The sequence below is a fragment of the Heterocephalus glaber genome, unplaced genomic scaffold (assembly GCF_053883595.1).
Source record: "Heterocephalus glaber isolate CG9 unplaced genomic scaffold, H.glaber_assembly_v1.0 deba00001587, whole genome shotgun sequence".
NCBI classification, from domain to species: Eukaryota; Metazoa; Chordata; class Mammalia; order Rodentia; family Bathyergidae; genus Heterocephalus; species Heterocephalus glaber.
In genome coordinates, this window is record NW_028258365.1 from 2,926,997 (window position 1) to 2,942,940 (window position 15,944).

At 41.7% G+C, this 15,944-nt stretch overlaps 1 long non-coding RNA gene across 6 annotated transcripts in view; it reads left to right on the forward strand.

The window, feature by feature from the left end:
* The first annotated feature begins 6,598 nt into the window (after window positions 1-6,598).
* The window catches only part of LOC147823368 (uncharacterized), a 74,739-nt gene continuing 65,393 nt past the window's right edge, over window positions 6,599-15,944 (forward strand). Inside the window, exons 1-3 of one of the 6 annotated variants that reach the window (XR_015443965.1) lie at window positions 6,599-7,116; window positions 7,770-7,957; window positions 12,165-12,284. This is a non-coding gene — a long non-coding RNA (uncharacterized LOC147823368). The remainder of the gene's footprint in view (window positions 7,117-7,769; window positions 7,958-12,164; window positions 12,285-15,944) is intronic. The other 5 variants (XR_015443963.1, XR_015443961.1, XR_015443966.1 and 2 more) reach the window with 5 other exon arrangements.

Sequence of the window (15,944 nt, forward strand, 5' to 3'; positions counted from 1 at the left end):
CAAAAGACACAGTTATACACAATGGATTAATATAGAAAGCCAACATATATGTTCTTTGGCTTATTAGTCTGGTTTTCAATTTGTATATAGGGTAATTAACTTTATATGGTCTATATTGTAAGATAAATAAATAAATTTGATGCTAGGGAAACAAAAGGGGGCTGGAGGGGGGGGAAGGGGAACTGAAATGTGTTATGTACACCTACCAATCCATCATAGTAATGTGATCACTATGTACTGCAAACATGTACTGATAAAAGTCAAAGAGAGAGAGAAACAAGCACAACAATATGTACTATAGAAAAAAATACTTAATTCAAAAGACATTAACAGATTAAAAATCAAAGGACGGAAAATAATATTCCATGCAATGAGAACCCAGAAAAAGCAGAAATAGCTATCCTAATTTCGGACCAAGTAGATTTCAAGCCAAAACTGATTAGAAGAGACAAAAAAGTTCACTACATATTGGTTAAGGGAACAATTCAATAGAAAGAGATAACAATCATAAGCATATATGCACTAGATGCTAGCACACTCAATTTCATAAAACAAAAATTACTGGATATGAAAAATTAGATAAACACCAATAATTGTAATGGGGTGCTTCAATAGCCCACTGTCACAAATAGACCAACTAGAGAAAGAATCAACAAAGAAATGTCAGAGTTTAACACAACTGTTGAACAAATGGACTTAAAAGATATCTAGAGAGTCTTCCAACCAATAGTAGAATACACATTCTTCTCAGCAGCACATGTATCTTTCTCCAAAATAGACCACATACTACCCAATAAAGCATGCTTAAGTAAATGCAAAATAATTGAAATTATCCCATGCATATTATCAGATCACAGCGCAATGAAACTAGAAATCAATAGCAAAAGAAACTCCAGAAACTATGTAAACACAGGGAAATTAAACAACAATCAATGTGTTTCAGAAGAAATTAGATAGTTCCTAGAATCAAATGATAATGCCAGTAGAACATACTGGAACCTATGGGATACAAAAGGAAAGAAAGAAGTTTATAGCTGCAAATACCCACTTCAGAAAAAAATCAAGAGCAAATAAATAATCTAATAACTCACATCAAAGCCCTAGAAAAACAACAATAATTCAAATCCAAAGCTAGGACAAGGAAGGTAATTATAAACATCAGGACAGAAATAAATACAAATTGAGACAAAAAAAGAATACAAAGAATCAATGAATCAAATAGTTGGTTCTTTGAAAGAATAAACAAAATAGACAGACTCTTAGCCATCCTTACCAAAATGTGGAAAGACCCAAATCCATGCAATTAGAAATGAAAAAGGTGAAATCACAATGGATTCTGCCAAAATTCAGAAGATGATTGGTAACTACTTTGAGAATCCGTACTCTAACAAAATGGAAAATTCAGAACAAGTAGATAGATTCCTAGGTACATATGAGCTACCAAAGCTGAACCAAGAAGATATATAATAAACCAATATCAGTCAATGAAATTGAAGAAATAATAACAAAGCTACCAACTAAGAAAAGCCCAGGTCCTGATGGATTCACTGCCAAATTCTACAAGCACTTTTAGAGAAGATCTAATGTTAATACTCTTCAAACTCTTGAATAAAATCAAAAGGGAAGCAGTATTCTCAAAGTCATTACCTGAAGCAACTATTACCCTGATTCCAAAACCAGAAAAAGACTCAACCAAAAAAGAGAACTACATTCCCTTTAATAAACACACATGAAAAACTCAACAAAATCCTGGCAAATAGGATGCAACAAATCATCAAAAAGATTATACACTATGACCAAATAATCTTCATCCCAGGGATGCAGGGATGGTTCAATATATTCAAATCAATAAATGTAATACACCACATGAACAGAAGCAAGGACAAAAACCATATAATCATCTCAATAAACACAGAAAAAGCATTTGACAAAGTCCATCATTCATTCATGATAAAAACACTGAAGAAATAGGCATACAAGGTCTTCCTCACAATCTGATAAAATCCATCTATGACAAACCAACAACCAACATCATAATGGACAGAAACTAAAAGCTTTCCATCTAAAATCAGGAACAAGACAAGGGTGTCCACTATCACCATTCCTGTTCAATATTCTTCTCGAAACATTAGCCACAGCAATGAGGGTAGAGAAGGAACTAAAGGGATATGGATAGGAAAGGAAAAAGTTCCATCATCATTATTTGCAGATGACATAATCCTCTATTACACAGAATATGCCTAAAACTCCAACAGGGCCAGATCTTGGTTAATCTTCATCTCTACTGCCTGTGTCCGAGGCAAACAAGGTGCAGAGCGCTTGGAGTCAGTGTATGGTCACGCCTTGTGTCAGGGACCCTGCTTGTCTAGTGAAGGCCACCTGGTACCATGAGGGAGAGACACCAACTGTCTCTGGAGATCTTTATGTTAACTAATGAACCTTTGTTCTTTATAGGTAGCATTAACAACACTTTCAAGATATTCCCCAGTAATGTTTATTAACTTATTCTTCAACTCATTCCAAAACAAGAAATTTAGATGCTTGATGAAATACATCCCAACAAATTGAAACAAAATAACTGCACGAATTGGTAAAAAGAACAAAGTAGAGTTGGAAACAAAAGACCAAAGTATCAAAATATGCTTATCTTTAAGTGCATACTTCAAAGTTACAAAAGCTCTTGTTAGAAATTTTGTCTGAGCTTCCTGGAGACTAAGCCAGTTTGAAATACTCTTGTTGCCCCAATCTCTTGCTATGTGCTTTTCACACAACAGATCTTCTCAGTCTTCTTACCCTCCTACGTATATCATTCAAAATTGAGATTCACAAATGGGAGAATACACGGATTATTTTCATTGTGGCATTCCCCCCCCCCCCGAAACCTTGGTTGCTGATCATTTAACCCTTTCAGGCTGGGAGAGAAAATAAACATTGAATATTTCCCATTATCTCAGTCCACTGTGCTACTGTAATAAAATATCACTTACTAGGTAATTTATAAACAATAGAAATGCATGTCTTACAGTTTTGGAGGCTGGAGAGTCCAAGATCAAAGTACCAGTAGATATGAGGTCAGGTGAAGGCTACTTTCAGTTTCTTCCTTATTGCTGGCTCCTCCTTAGCAGCCAGTGCTGTGTTGGCACACGGTGGAAGGGATGGAAGGGGCAAACTTGGCCCCTCAACCCATTTGTAAGGCACTAATCACTCAGGAAGGTACACTCTTTATAGTTTCATCACCATTTTAAGGCCTCAGATCTTAATAGTGTTGCATTGGGAATTAAATTTCAACATGAATTTTGGAGGGGGCATAAACATTTAAACCACCACAGTTGTTTATTTAACCAAGGTAGCCAAGGAAAGCAAATAATTCTAGACAAAATTCACTTTATCTTTAGCCTGATAATTCCAGTTGTAAATGAATTGATTTTCTGTTAGAAGCCATGCATGGATTTCCATGGGAAAATAAAGTGAGCAGTGAGGAGAAAGTCTCTTATTTCCTGAGCCCTGTAATCTCTAACATAGTAACCAATAGGGCATGAACTCTCATATTGGAAGTTTGATACAATTTATCATGTATGACTTCACAGTCTACTCTGCTTGCTTTACAGTGGTTGGGTTGCATACAACTTTAAAGTTTCAGGAGAAACGAAAGTTACAAAAGGACAATTATTCAGTGCATCGAAATAAGGCATTGGAAGACATTTCTAAACATTCCATGTTATCTACTTACGTGTTTCTAGGCAGTCAGTAAATGCCTTCATTCTTGCCGAGTGAATTTTGAAGGAAGTTAAAAGTATGTGAGCTAAATCATCCCTGGTTTATCACTGCTAATGGTGTCATTCGCACATTGTGCAACATACAATTCTAGATTTAATTCTGCCAAAGTTTAGGCCATCAAAAATGCCATATTAAAGCTGAAAACTCTTGATGGGAAGCTTGGGATGAGAATAATGCAAAGGAAGAACTTCCCTCCCTCTCTTAGAACATAGGGATAAACACGATGGGGTAGGAAGGCTGAGCCATTTTTAATGGATACTTTGGCATGTGTTGATTAGTTATATAAAAATGATGAATTAATTGAAAAGGGGCTAAATGGCTGCTCTCCATGGTACCTTGCATTGCTGGTGCTCTCAAGTTAACCTAATTGTAATAGAGGTGCCTCCGTTTTCTAACTTCCTAGGCAAAACCCTGTGATTGCTTGACTTTTTTTTTTTTTCCAGAAAATCTTTTTTTTCTACTTACCAAAATAGGCCATTATATGCAACGGTTAAAGACATTTAATTTATGACTATTGTTATCATTAATATTACGCATGGGTGTGGTCTTGTTGACAGTTACACATCTACACGGGCTGGGCTTGGAGGGAAGTCAGTCTTCTGTCCTCCAGGACCCAAGCTTTGGCATGGGAAGAGCCAGGTGCTGCCCTCATCCTATGCCCAGGCAGGGGAAAAAGCAGGAAGAACATGCTCCAATGAGAAGAGAAACAAGGCAGTGGGGAGAGGAAGGGATGAAGGGAGCAAAGGGAATGGAAAGAAACAATGCTTTTGTAAATGGGAAGGGAAGAAGGGTTGAAGGGAGGGGAAGGGAATGAGAAAAAATAATTAAGATATATTATGTGTAGGTTCAGATTCCCTATGAGGAAGATGATTAATATGTATGACAAATACATATTAATAAAAACATTTTTTCCATTTAGTTTATTGGTACATTTTAGGTATACAATACAGTTATACTCATCATTGGGATCTTGTACCTTTACATGATGTATCTTGCTTCTTGTTTCTTCCCCCTTTCCCTGCCCACCCTTCCCTATTTACAAAGACTTTGTTTCCATTTTTTCCTTTTCTCATATTTTAAAAACATTGCTTTTAAAGCATCCGAGGTAGTACGGTCTCTCACTTTGGAGTGAAACTTCCTTCCCCGCAGCCTTCTGGACTTGGAACTCCTCTCCACAGAGGGACCCTCGCATCCCTAGGGTGGCACTGTGCGAGCACACCCGCCGCCCCCTTTGCCCGTGCCCCCCGATGGCTTGGCACACAGAGCACCCATATCCCGGGCCACTGGACTTCTGGAGAGCTGCAGGGGTCGCTTCCGAAGCGGGAGACTCCAGAGCCCGGGAGAGGCCATCTCCGCGGACCCCAAAGGCGTGGGGCTGTGCGCCCAGGGCCTCTCGCAGCCCCTGGGAGCCTACAGGTTGCCCTACTGGAGTGGGCCAAGGGGAAGGGTCCCCAGGCCTCTCCTGCTCTCCCCAGGGCGGGACCCCAGCTGGGTGGAACCCAGCCACTGCCAGCGGCAGAGATGAGGAGCAGCTGGGACCAAGGACCCGGGGCCCCAGTCCTGGGCCGCAGCAGAGGGTCCAAGACCCGGTGGAAGGGTGACTGGACCATCACTAGGACTTAGCCTTCTCTTATTTTGTTAGAAAAGCCACCAGATAAGAAGAGGATAACGGCCGCGGCCTTGGAGAGTGACCAGGGGCTGCAGCTGCCCTGTGAAGTCCCCTTCGCCCACTGTCGCCCGCGGACCAGGCCACTGTGGAGGCCAAAGGATTCTGATTTCGGCCAACCGGGGCTCGGGCGCCAAGGGAGTCCGATCTGCCAAACAAAGACCCTAAGGGGCAGCAGGCTCCGGGCTGAGCATCTGTCACACTCACACCGAGACAGCGGGGAGCTCAACTGGCAGAAGCGGGAAGTTGGAGGCGGCGCCCAGGGCACCAGATCTTTGCTTCCCCCGGCCACAGCGCGCGCGCTGGGCAGCACCGGAACTCACGGCGGCCCGGCGCCCGGGTCGGCAGAGCGGCCACGGGCAGGCGGCGAAGGGCGGCACCGGCGAAGCCACCGCGGCAGCCCGGAGAGAGCGGAAGGGCGCCGGAGACGCCGTCTTTTACGTCGTGCGGAATCGGACACAAGTGCGGATCCCGCGGTGCTAAGTTTTCTTTATGGTAAAAATATATTTTCCAGAAAACCCATTTTATAAGTTTCTCAAAAGGCTTCACAAAGTGAGTGTTTTGGGGGGCGGGCGGCGGCCTGTCCGATCGTCACGCTCTCTGGCTGCACCCGAGTTACCCACAGGCGCCCGATCCTACGGCGGCCACAGCTGCTTTAGACCCCACGGAGGAGTCGGCGGCTTCTGTCCTGCCCACCTCACCCACTGGCAAACAACCCAGGCCCGAGGCCCTTGCTTTTCACGTAGGGCCTCGGCCTTGTTGGGGCAGCGCTTTCCAAGCACGGTGGAAACCCCTGGGGTTCGAGCCCAGGCTCACGACGTAAACGGTGTGCGTCGGCCCCGCTGCCCGCGCTCTCGCCGGGGCTGGGAGCCGGATCCGGCCCGGTCGGCGCCCGCGGCCTTCCTCGGCCCCTCCACCCCCGGTCCCCGCGAGCCCTCCCAGGGAGACCAAATCGATCGCCGTGGTGAAGCCCGGGGCTGCGACGTGCGGAGTCTGTCTCCCCGGGGAGTGCGCCCATCACCCCCGCCAGTGCCCTGGCCGCCCGCGGGCTCTCCTCGTTCACGGCTGCGCGGCCCAGGGACCCGGGTTTGCGCGGCGCACACAGGGCGGTGCGGGAGGCGGCCCCGCCGGCGGGTCTCGGGGAACCCAGCGGGCACTCCTCGGGGCGGAGCCCAGCGTAGGGGACGGGGCGCGGCACAGGGAGCCGGCGCGCGTGGAAACTGGCCAGGCGCTGAGCGCAGGACCGAGCCAGAGCAGGGCGACGACGGGGGTGGCGAAGAGCGCGCGTGGCGCTCAGCCGAGCAGGGCCTGCGCGCGGGCTGGGGCCGACCGCAGCGCGCCCCTCGGGGAAGGGCCCGGAGCCCGCCTTCGCCGCCTCGGGGCTGCTGGTACTGGCCGCCGGGCGGAGAGCGACGTGCGCTGAGCGGGGCGGGGACGGCTGAGGTGCGGCCGGCGGAGGCGCGGCCGGGACCGGATCGGGCGCCCATTCGCGCGCTTCTCAGGCTGCGCCGGGCGCTTCCGCCAGGAGGCGACGCAGCGTGAGGCCAGCGGCGGCCGCCAGAGGCGGGGACCCCAGGCGGGCTCCCCAGGACGACCTTACCTGGGCCTGACCGCCACCCCACCGCGAGGGCGGGGAGTCCGGAATCTCGGGCCTGAGCAAGTGAAAGTCCCAGGTTGGCAGCCCTGCCCTGCGGAGGGAGCACAGCCGGGTACTTTCGGCTGCCCTCGTTGCCACCTTCCTGGGAGCGCGGGAGGGACCCGTGACGGTGTCCGGACCCCAGTCACACCCATTGCGCCCCTGAAAATGGACTGTGTGAATTTTGTCTTCTTTACTCTCTTTCAGATACATCGGCAGAGGCCTTAGATTGGGGCGTTTTTAATCCGTTTTTTCCTCTAAGAAAGATTCAGAGTTGGTGTCCATTTTGAAGGACCCTAGTTAGCAAGACAGGCTCCATATTGCTGCTGAAGGACCCACCTGCCTGGCCTTTAGATGAACTCAAAAAGGGGAAGTTTAGAAACCTCCTCCCCTTAGAAAGTCTCTTTAGAAACAACAATTAGTCAGCTATTGTTTTACAAATGTTCTAACAGCAGGACGTTCCACTTCTGTACCTTTTGCTTGCTTTGCTAGTACTATCCCATAGGGGGCCTAGAAACTGCTGGCCTCAAAGGTGAACAAAACATGTTTGTCTCCCCCCAGTCGGGGCTCGAGTCTGATGCTCGGCTCGGGTCCTGGCCGGTAATAAACTCCTGTGTGGATTTAATATCGGTCTCTGGTTGGTTCTTTCTCACTGGGTGCAACACATTTAATCATATTTTTTTGACACAGTAGATGGCTCCGGGTCGAATCTTCACTCCTAAGTACCTGCACCTCCTTTCTGAATCCTCGTTCTCCGTTTTGCCTTCTTCCTTCCCAATCCTAAATCTGGACCGATCAGAGGAGATAATCTTGGAAGGAAAGTCGTTTCTTCATAAATAGCACCTTTCTGCGCGTCTGGGGCGAGTCACTAGAGTCAGGTAGGTCTAGAATTATGGATTGCTGGGAATCAATAGATTTCAGGGGTCACCTGTTGCCCTAAGGCCTCTGTCCCAGTCTGTCCTCCTGGGTACCCCACCCTTCTGCTCTCAGGCACTTAGACCTCGGCGGGGGGTTGGGGGGTGGACGGTACTAGGCTGATTTTTAAAAATATTTAGATGTGTTCTTTAAGTGATTATTAACAGGTAAAAGTATAAAGTTAGTTTGTCTAATCAGCATAAATGTTCCTTTCTTTGTTGCTCCTCTTTCATAGTTTGGATGGTTTGGTGGTAGTTTTTAACTAGTTGGAGAGAAGCACACTTCACTGACTGAGCATACTGAAACTTTGAAATGCAGCAGCATTTTATTAGAAAATAAATTGAAAGAGTTAAGTTATAGTTCTTCTCCCATTACCTTTTCTTTCAAAATCATATGGTTAAAATCCCAATTTTCAAAATTACAACGCGCGCACTGTAAAATTCAGATCATCTGAGATGTTAAAAGATTTTTCGTTTCAGGTTTTTAAAATATAGTTGATGTTGGCTGTAGGCTGAACACCTTCTATACCCTGTGTGTGTGTGTGTGTTTGTTTGTTTTGTTTTTGGTACCTGGGATCTAATTGGGGACCTTGTGCTTGCAAGGCAGGTGGCAGCACCACTGAGCTAATCCCTGGATGTATATGTGTATTCTTAAGAGAACAGTTTATGAAGGGTCCAAGTTGGAAAATAAAACTGTGAAATATTTAAGAGTAGTGCAAGCCCTCAATTTTAGGAGTTATAAAATTCTGGGATATGTTAGTGTAAAGAATATAATCCAAGAAAGGTTGGGCATGGGGTGGCCCCTCATGAACTAGTGTTCCATTTTTGCTTTATAGTTGGTGGCATTAACTAGAGACTTTTCTAATAAAAAAAAAGAACTTGGTTATTGGTCGATTATCAAAATGCCAAACTAAGAATCCCAGTGTGTTTTACATTCATTGTCATGGCAGAAATTTATCACATACATTTTAACTTTACATCTGTTTGCTGTTTTAAAGCTGGAAGCTCATGTCACTGTTATGCTTTGTAAGTGTAAAATGAAGGCTGTATCTGGCTCAGGAAATACACAAAACAGAATAGTTCTACAGAGGCATGTGGAATTTTTTAAAATTCAAAGTAAATTTAGAGTCATCTGTTTTTCTTTCTCAGTAGCAATCACACTGCTGATGGAACTATTTCTACATTGTTTAATTGTTGTCATTTGACATTCACACATGCTTCACTGTCCTAGTCCCAGAAGAAATGATCTGCATTCAATGGTAGTCACAGCACATAATGAAGCTTCCAGCATTCCTAGATTCTTGAGCACCTGTGAATTTCAGTTGAACATGAATTTCATTGTTTCCTATAATCATCTTCAAAAACAGAGCTAAGCATTACATTAAAAGCTACAGTATGCAGCATGGACATAGGTGTTTTTCAGTATTCACAATCTGTTTATGTGAATTTGATTGTGTCAATCAAGCAGTTCATAAAATAAACTATTGGGGAGAAAATTAATTTGATTCTAGGCAACCATACCTTCAGAGAAAATGAACAAGGCACTTAAAACAATTATATTAATATATATAACAAATACTTATGCATTACAAATAAAGTAAGATGCCAAGTCATAAATAAGATTATAGAGCTTAGTGGCAAATGAATGAATGACTCATGTGGAAAGATTTTCTTCAAGCTTTACTCCTAGGTATGTAGGTAACAGGAACTTTTTACCTTAGAATCAGATACGACAGACACTTCCAAGTCCATCAGCTGTAATAACTAACAAACACAATCCACAGCTCTGCAGTTAAACTAATTTCACAGGAAGTTCTGTGAAGTCAGTAGCTAGGCTGCATCCTCAATTCAGAAATTAGTCATTTGTAATTGTCCAGTATCAATCAACTCTGACTTATTTAGTTGTCTTGCAGTACTTTCCAAGGCTTTTTTATACTATGAAGAGGTTTTTTTATCCCACAATGAATTCTGAGAACAAGAAATCAATATATCCTAAACGTGAGTTATAGGTTTAACATATTATTAGGTTAAAAAGTAGGGTTTAAACTAATAAATATCATATTTTGCCTTTCCAACTGCAAAAGAAATCATATCCCAGCATTATTAAAAAGCACTAGGCTTGGGGCAGGGGATTTAACTCAGTGGTTTCGCTGCCTGCTGCGCAAGCGCAAGGACCTGAGTTCGATCCCGGTGCCAAAAAAAAAGAAGCACTAGGATGCTCAAGCAAAGCTCTAAAGTAATTTATGTTTCCAAGTCTAGAGTCATGTGTGCATGTTCGTAACACACATTCTCTATAATCAGACAAGGGGTGAAACTTATAAATTCAGGAAAATTTCAAATATTCCAAAAGAAATGATATCAGAAACAAGAGTCAACCTATTAAGTGAAATTATTTAAAAAGGAAATTTTTTTGTTCGGTATAATTAAAATGCTAAAATGTTACCTAATCTTGAAGTGTTGTGGACACAAACTCGTGAAAATATTGGCAATTTCTACAGATCTTCAGATCACACACTAAAGAAAGCTATTCAGTTCTACAACAAGCCTATTTAAGTTTGTATGGTACTAAGCACACCAGTTTATTTCCAAATAACCATCTGTGACTAATTGCTATTCATTAAATCCACCACAGTATGAGCAATCATGATCAGGTAGTTCAAGCCCTAGAATGAGTCTGAATTTGAAACTTTGAAAACAATAGAGCAAGACAATGAGAATATCATCACGGCTCCTGTGGAATCCTCTAGGTAGGAAGAATTCAACCCACAAGCATGCTTCAAGGATACTAGAAGGCTGCTTAGAGTGGGCTATATGGGTCCCTGTTATAAACAGTACAAGGAAAAGGGGACATAGCACACCTGTGTTATCATCATAAAATATTACAAATAATATCAAAGACAGACTGGGCCAATACCTCAGCGATTTATTATCATCTGCCTCAGCCATTGCCTAATACACTTCACAAATCATTTTTCATTTAAGGCAGGTTAAAGAAAAAGCTGAGTATTGTTCATAAGAATCATCTTGATAAATATTTTTAAAAGCTCTAAAATCCTTTTCTAAAGATATTTATTTCTATGATTTTTAGTTTGTAGTGAACATACTTTTTGAAGTGTTATGTACCATTGCTATCTTCTTTATTATTTTGGAGAGGAAAGACTTTCCTCTTGATTCTGAGTTGTAAAGTAATATTTTGCAAAGTGTCTTTCTGAATAATTTTATTATTCCTTGGGAGAGATGATCCCTATTTGATAACCATAATCCTGTGATATGGAAAGTTAAGAATCATCACTTGTACTTCTTGTTCAATTCCTATGCTAAGGATCTAAAAGATCCTAATCTTTTGAGCTGATGAAATACACACACACGAGTTTTGAGTTAGAAGGGGACATTTAATCCAGTTTCTCAAATTTAAGTAATGTACCCCAGTTAAAGAAAGATATTTGCACTGATCCCCTGTAGAGTAGTTAGAAAGCTTTTTGTCACAAGTGACTGAAATGCAGCTTGAACCCATACAAAATTGAATCAGGTAAATGAAGTGCCTGGGGGTTTAGCTGTGAATTGAGCTGATCAAATGATACTGTTAGTGTTCTCTCTCCCTCCTTGTCTGTCCATCTGTCCATCCATCCATCCATCATCTTTTGGCCCAGTCCTGAGTTAGACTTATGTTCTCACCTACATTCTTCATGTTCTGAAAATTTTTCTTCTTGATAAATTTATGTGAGTTTTAAACTTAGGGGATTAGAGAGGCATTGTCTTATTCAAATGGATCCTCCCCAAATACTCTGGCCTTAAATGTGCCTCTGCCTGTCCTGCACCAATCACTGCAGCCCGGAGGGTAAGGTGGTCTGACTACCTTGTGGAGCAGGCATCCCACAGTGCCATCTGTTGTCTTGGGGGTTGGGAGAGAAGATTCCCCGAAAGAAAATGATGCGAGCAGACCCAGAACTTTGAGCTACCTGCTATATCTAGAGTGATTCCCCTTTGTATTTTGCTTGCTGATAATTTTACCAGATTTTTCTAAGCTGTTCTTTCTGGTCAGGAAATTTAATACATTCCTTGTAATTGGGGTACTCATGATTAATTCACAAGGCTGATAGAAAATCATTGAAAGAGAGGATTATATTTTCATAGTAGACTTAGAAACATGAAAATGCTTTGTGTTTTATAGATTATTCATGGCTTGCAACTATTCTTCTGCTTTGTTTGAGGAACTCTAGGAATCTGTCCCAAAAGTTCCAGGACTTGCTAAGTGGCCATCCGGGAGCCCACGAGTGGCACCAGCTTCCTTGTAAGAATCCCCCATGTCAGCCCCTTCACATAAGAACTAAAGAAGTTAACTTTAATCTCCAAAAGGCCGATGTAGCAGAGTGTTAGTGATGTTTTATCAAACATTAAAAAGATGCTCTTCTTTATAGAGTTAAGATTATTTAAAAAGGTTGCTATGGTTTTAATCATAGATACTGTATCATAGATACTTTTACCTGTAAAAGGGATGAAAACCAAGACCAGACCAGGCCACAACAAGCCTTTATTAGGGGAAGAGATCTGCCGGGCTGTCTCTGAACAAAGGAGAGACAAAAGCAATATGGCTGGGGCAGGGAGAGTCTTTTATAGAGACTGTGGTGGGGTTTGTAGGGGCTGAGTCGGGGTTGAGTGAGGTAGTGACTAGGGAATGGAGGAGCCGGTGATGTCACTAAGTGGTAGAGGTGAGCGAGTATTAGGATACTTTCTAGGCGGGAACAGGGGCGTGCTGGGAAGAAGCGTTTATTCTTTGGTGGGAGCAACCATCTTGGCATGACGTCACACAGGGGAGGGGGCAAGGCACCATAGGAAGAGGGCAGCTACTATACATAATAGCTGCTGAGGTAGCGGGAGACCTATCAGATACATATTTTCTCAATTTGTTACCAGCTTTATAACTCATATTTTGGGAGAAAAAGTTACCAAATCTATAACTTATTTCTGGAAAAGAATTAATTTCTAAGTAGTAATGGAAAACTAAGTTACATTCTTGCATTCATTTTTTAAAATTAAATGTATGACTCCTATTATTTATGTAGAATTCAGAAAATTATGTTATATATGAGTATAGTTTTGGTATAAAAGGCTCATAGTTTTTCAGTTTTAACTTGAAGAAATAAATTAAAATAACTCTTCTTTTCTTTTGCTCCTTTTATGGTTTCCATAAATTTTGTTTTAAATTAGGGCTTAAAAAGAAGAAATGGCAATATCTAGTTATTATTCTGTTTAAGCCATTGAAAGTTCTCTATTAAAAAAACTTAATTTGCTTTAAAAACATTTTATATTCAGCTAACTGAAAAGAATGTCATGAATTAAATGCTGTATATCACAGTGCATGATATTGCTTTGTATGGATTATTTAAACATTTGTTCTCAATGTCATGTTCTTAGAAAGAGGTAGTTTGGGATTGAGTCTTAAGTCTGTGCCACTGAGGACATTAATGACCACCATTCTATGGTGAAGTTCAGTGTCAGTCTTTGTGGGGAGAGCAAACTCAGAACCTTGCATATATGAGGCAAGTGCAGCCCCACTGAGCTAAATCCCCAGCCCCGGTGTCAGTCTTAATGGAAGCAAAGCAAAGGCTTATAGATTTAGTGCCACGAGGAATTTGACTCTGACGAGGTTAAAGTTTCTCTTAGGGCCTCTTAATATGCTAGTACATTTCTTAAAAATGTGCCCAGAGACTTTGGACAAGTGAGTTTAATTTCCACATATAATATGAGAGTATAAAAACTGAGAAATCTCAGATGACATTTTAAAATTAAATGGCTGAAAGTTTAGATACAAGGCCATTACAATTATGTCTTTAATATTAGAACAAAAGTATCCTAAGTACTATATATTTTCAAAGAATTTTTATCCTTTGATATATTATTTAAGGTAAAAGTACAAGGCACATTAGTTAATCTACAAATCAGTTTCATCTAATTATATTTTTTATCTCATGAAGGTTATTAGATTTGTATCAGATTTTAATTATTTTTTCCTTTCAAGATAGCTGAGGTAATGAATATGTATTTTAAGACATTTCTGTCCTTTTCAAGATTTGTTCTGTAAGATAAGGTGGCAGTTGGTTCTTGGTAGAAAGTAGAGTTACTGGTGTACAGAATCTTCTGTGGACACAGGCATGTGCGTGCATTCCTTTTGCTAGCGAATCATATTTGACGTGGTCTGTGAGATCGTGCCTCTCTGCATTGTATCAGGGAGGCCTACAAGTACTGCTTCTGCTTCATACTTTTAGGTACCAGGCATTTGGAAGAAGCTGTTACTTGTTTAGATTAGTGGAAAATTTGTAAAACAGAAACTGTAAATTGTAGTTGTTTTTTCCTGTGACAGGACTATAATAATATAGTGAAAATGAGAAACTGGAAAGGCAGAGAGGTTTTGATCCTTTCCATAGTATGTGTGTCCTTTCATTGCTTTCAGAGAATTTCACAGATCAATTTATAACATGTATAGAGAATGTGAGATGAAGCATATTCAATATACAGCACTTCTATCTATTAAAACATCCACTGAAAAGTCTTACTAGTTTGGCACCATTTAATTTAACACTAACTTGATTGATTGCATTGTTTTAAGAATTCTACACTTTCATGTACTTTAAAAATGGAGACACATTTCTTCCACATGCTAAAACCATTGTAAAAGTGTATGACAGTTCTGTTTTCTAAGCCTCTTACTCCCCAGATCCTTTTGATCTTTTAAAAATCAATCACAGCCGGGTGTGGTGGCACACGCCTGTAATCCCAGCACTTAGAAGGCTAAGGAGGAGGATCACCATGAGTTGGAGGCCAGCCTGGGCTAGGTAGTGAGTTCAAGACCAGCCTGAATTACATAGCAAGACCCTGTCTAAAAAAAAAAGTTTAAGAATCAATCATAGATGAATTGTTTCACTCCTCTGTATACTTAAAGGCCTAACATGTCCAGCAATGGAGTAAATAGCAACTGGTGGAGCCAGGCCAGTGTGTGAACTCCTGGGCTTTCCAAGGATCTCCACCTACACCACAACCACATCCTGAAGGACACAGTTGTTTTTGCTGTGAAGTCGCGTGAAATAAAAATTTATTTTTAATGACACGGATTGTTATTTAAAATTATTAATGTGTAAGCAACTTGAGCTACAAGAATATTCCCTAAAATAAGCTATTAGGATAATATATTTCTTTCTTTATTTTCAGTACCAGGGATCGAACTCAGGACCTTGTGCTTGCCGGGCAGGCAAGGTGCCACTGAGCTGCATCCCTGGCCCTAGGACAATACATTTCTGATTAGATTTGTTGTTTAAGAAGATTTGGGGTTTAAAATTTAAGTCCTTTAAAATTTAAGTTCTTTATGACAAGAACTTGTGGCCTATTTTTGACAGCTTCCACCTGCTTTTATTTCCTGTTTGAGTGCTTTGTGTGCTCAGTGTGGGGAAGAGTTCCTTACTGAACCTGAACATCACCTGTGGCATACACAAGACTGAAGTCACACAGGGAATTCCTGTTATTGCTACTGATTCACTTCTAGCACAAATTTTGGAACCCTCCACAAGTTCCCCCAGTGATTTTAAGACATGTAAAAGTTGAAAAACAAAACTAACTTTACCATTTAAAAATAGGTGTATAGTGCAACTCATTTATAATGCACGAAACTTTCTTTTGTAATACAAGAAGATAGGAATTAAATTTCTGGAAGACAATAAAACAGATTTTGCTGAGGAGAGGGAAAGATTTAGATGGGATGTTAAACATCAGGATCTCGTCGTTTGTAATAAATTCCAGGCATCAGTTTTCATTGCATTTCCCTTAGGGCTTGCTTTCAATACCTAGGACCTGTGGTCTGCCATGAACAGCCTTGTTAAATCAACTAAAAGACTTTAAGCTGCTGCAGTTTTTGATTGCTCCAGGTTTGCAGGGCAGTTACAGAGGACATGACACAAAT